Raw genomic sequence first — 4,556 nt, 5'->3', positions numbered from 1 at the left:
TTTTTCAGCTGAGAATTACAGCTTTACGCTCCATTAAAAAAAAACACATTTATCGCAACCAAGAACCGTTAGCGCAGAGCTGCTAAACCACGCATTGACTGACTGTGAGACTCGTGCAAGCAGTTATCCTGACAGGTCTCACGCATTACATTTTCTCAAGTGCTGAAAAGCATTACTACTCCAGTTTAATCACTGCCAATGAAGGAAACTCCAAGTCACTGTTCTCCCTACTTAACAATATCACCAAACCCCAGGACTCTCTCCCCCCTCACTTATACACAACCTCCTCCTGCAATGCCATTATGTCCTTTTTCACAGAAAAAATCAAGAACATCCACCAGAACCTCGCATCACTGCCTCACCTCAGCACCTCAGCTGACCTTCCCCCACCCACCCACCCACTCTGCTCCTTCCAGCTCCCCACTCTCTCAGAAATCTCAGAACTCATCCGGACATCCAAGCCATCCACCTGTCAACTGGACCCCCTGCCCACACAACTTGTCAAAGCCTGCCTCCCTTCTCTGGTCCCCCTCATTTCTGCCATCATCCACTCCTCTCTCTCCACTGGAACCGTCCCTACACCCTTCAAAACTGCTGCCATTACCCCAACCCTGAAAAAACCTGGCGCTGACCCATCCAACTTCAACAACCTCCGCCCTATCTCCAATCTACCCTTCATCTCCAAAATCCTAGAAAAAACTGTTGCCTCCCAGCTCCACTCTCACCTATCCCACAATAATCTGTATGAACAGTTCCAGTCTGGTTTCCGTCCACTCCATAGCACCAAAACAGCACTCATCAAAATCACCAATGACCTCCTTATGGCATCTGATTCCGGACTCCTCACCATCCTCATCCTCCTCGACCTGAGTGCAGCCTTTGATACCATCTGTCACACCACCCTCCTCAGCAGGCTTTCTTCCATTGGCATCACCCACACCTCCCTAGACTGGTTCACATCATACTTCTCTGGCCGCACTCACTTCGTTCAACTCAAGTCGCACAAATCCATCCCCTCCTCCGTCACCTCAGGTGTGCCCCAGGGCTCTGTCCTGGGGCCCCTCCTCTTCATCATCTACCTCCTTCCCCTCGGCAATATCTTCCGCAAATTTAACATTCACTTCCATTGCTATGCCGACGACACCCAGCTCTACCTCACCACCAAACCCTCGTCCTCTCTCCCGCCCACCTCCCTCACCGATTGCATCTCTGAAATAAGAACCTGGTTCACCTCAAACTTCCTTAAACTAAACAGTAATAAAACAGAGATTCTCCTCATTGGCACAAAATCCACTCTATCCAAAACTGACAGCTTTTCCCTCAACATCGACAACTCCTCTGTTTCACCATCCCCCCAGGTTAAGAGTCTGGGTGTCATCCTGGACAGTACATTATCCTTTCAATCCCATATCAACAACATTACCCGGTCTGCCTACTTCCATCTACGAAACATCAATCGCCTCTGCCCCTCCCTTACCCCCCACACTGCTGCCATCCTCGTCCACAGCCTCGTCACTTCCCGTCTGGATTACTGCAACTCTCTCCTCTTTGGCCTCCCTCAAAAATCACTCCATAAGCTTCAACTGGTCCAGAATTCAGCTGCCCGCATCATTACAAGAATCGCCTCTATCCACCACATCACCCCTGTCCTCCAACAGCTCCACTGGCTCCCAGTTCAGTTCCCGATTCAATACAAAGTCCTCCTGGTAACTTTCAAGGCTATCCACAACCTCGCCCCCCCATATCTGTCCGACCTCCTCCATGTTCCCACTCCCTCCCGCTCCCTCAGATCCTCTTCCTCAATACACCTGTCTGTCCCCTTCGCCCGTCTCACCACCTTTGGGAGCAGAGCATTCAGCCGCTCTGCTCCCCGCCTCTGGAACTCACTACCACCCCAACTCAGGAACATTGACTCACTCCCCCATTTCAAATCACAACTCAAAACACATCTGTTTAAAACTGCTTATTCCCTCTGATCACAATTACCCTGTCCAATCTATCTTTTGTATTGTATTGTTATTAATTCTGTGTATTTTATTGTATTTTATTGCTGAATCTTTTCTATCTTTTTTGTACGGTGTCCTTGAGTGCCAAGAAAGGCGCCTCCAAATAAAATGTATTATTATTATTATTATTATTATTAATTACTCCTCTCCTCTCTAATCTACTGTATCTGCTCACGAGACAGTGGTGTCGCTCTGTGTTCATTCTATTATTGTTTATGCAAAAAATGTCTGACTACTTAATAATTACAACTAATTACTTTTAGATAGGTTGATAAGGTAATTCAAAGTGAATTTATGATTGTTGTTAAAAGCTATAATTTTGTTTGGGATTTCCACCGGAGACGTAGCGGCCGCTTTCAAAGGCTGCGCTGCAGTTTTTCTCCATCCACTGCCCTGCGCCAATCCCCAACTTGGGCGCTCAACAGCAGTGTAGCGAGCCAGCCATATCCACCCGAGAACACGCGATAAATAATCCTGAACGTACGGGAGACCGCGAGATCCCGTGATAAACGTTGTGTATAAAGGAAACAACAGCAAACAGTTAACTTTGCTTCTCCGACGTGGAAGATCTCTTGATCTGACCATCTATCCTTATAAAAAGAATGTGTTATGTCATATATTATTGTATACTCTCATCGTTCATGTCGGCGACCCTCTGATTGATTGAATGCTGACGTGGTGCCCCTGGTAAAGACGTAATGTTAATGTGAAGTTGTTTTAGGCTACATGAACTGCGTGTTGTGTTTTAATTTGAAAGGGGGCGGAAGTGTATTACGCTGATTCTGTGTCTGATTTCCTATCAGACACAGAATTAACGTAATACACTTCCGCCCCCTGTCTGGTGCAATCTGCTCTGTTGAGCTTGACGCGGTTTACAAACGGCTTGCACCAAAAGTAGAAATGCTATGGATTGATGGAGCTGCAGAGTTGAGAGCCGCGGCTGGGACACTGCTGAACCGTTCGGTGGCGTGCCCGGTGGAAAAGCTCTCATTGATTAGAGTGGCAGCGATCAGCAACGGTGACTGCGGCGGCGGCGCAGCCGTTAAGCGGCCGGTGGAAATCAGGCTTAAAGCCACTACATTAATAATATATTTTCACTTGTTGAAGATTAATTTTGATGTGTGAACACTTTTCCTAAATTGAACTGGATTCTTTGTCTGCCTTTGCTTGTTGTGATGAGAATATCTATAGATTTTATTCAATGTAAAGTTTAACTTATTTTTTTTCATTTTTTCCTTGTTGAGTAAAATGCAACATTAATGGTAAAGACTAAAGAAATCTTATCCTAATTATATCTTGAAATGAGATGTAACTTTTTTCTTGTCAATCTCATTGGATATATTATGAGCATTAGGACAAGAATTTCTACATTTCATCCAGAATTCATGTTTAGAATAGACCCTGTGTAAAAGAGACAAAAAGAACACTTCCAGAAGAAGTCTGAAAATCCAATAGTAACTTTTACTCGTCCTTCAATATAAGCTATAGCACACATATAATTGAGAGGGTAATGTTTTTTATGTCCAAATAAGAGCAAAGGCACATCTCTAATTTTTTTTTCTCTGTATAATCTGTGGATTCATAGCGACGACAAGGGGTGATCTTCTGACCCATTACAGACTACAGCACAGGGCATTTGAAATTTGAAATTCGGTACTTTGTCTTGTTCATGACTGTCCATGCACCTTAAAAACTTTGAATGCCCTACACACACATCTTTCTAGGTACCATCCAGAAGATGAAACTAGAGGGCCAGGAGTCATCTTCTGTTTTACATGTTTAATTTGCTCAACTCAACTTCCCACTGAAAAAGAATATTTCCTTCGCCTTGGTAATCACCTTAGGAGATATGAAAATGTAGAGTGTGTTTTTGTTGGATGCACATTTACCACCAATATATATGCCACATTTTTTTTTTTCGCACAAAAGCAGAAAGCACATATGTCATTCACTTGAAGACTTTAAGCCAGATGTCATTGGTGAACACCAAACTTTATCACATCAAACTGATCATTTAGGTGACAGTGATGATGAGGATACCAGTAGAAATCATCCAGTGGATATATCAAATGAAATTCACCAAAGAATTGGCTCACTTCTTCTGAAGTTGGAAAGTGTGCACAACATTTCCGGTAAATGTATTGATGATTTGGTGGAGGAGCTCCATCTGCTCCAGTAATTCGTCAGCTAGTTGATACAAGTTTGAAAAAGAATAATTGTGTTTTGGAGGAGGACATTGTCAACAAATTGAGAATGAGAAGATGGTCAATGACAAAATGAGCAAAACATTTGCCCTCAGGCGACATGAAGTCATCAACCTATGTCCAAGTGTTCGGGCCGTGAAGGACCGTTGGCCTGCCCTGTTTAGTTGTTCCCAGGTGGGTTTATTCCTGTAATTGCTGTTAACAGACAAGAAGTTAAAATATGAAGACAGTCCAATCAAGTATTCTGTCAAAGCGCCAGAAAATATTGTATGTACATTTGAAATATGTAAGATTTGGTGTGATACCTTTTTTCTCTTTTGTTGACGTTTCAGATCAGTGCAGAATT

Source organism: Centropristis striata, chromosome 3, assembly GCF_030273125.1.
Source record: "Centropristis striata isolate RG_2023a ecotype Rhode Island chromosome 3, C.striata_1.0, whole genome shotgun sequence".
Taxonomy (NCBI): domain Eukaryota; kingdom Metazoa; phylum Chordata; class Actinopteri; order Perciformes; family Serranidae; genus Centropristis; species Centropristis striata.
Note: the sequence above shows the minus strand (reverse complement) of the source record.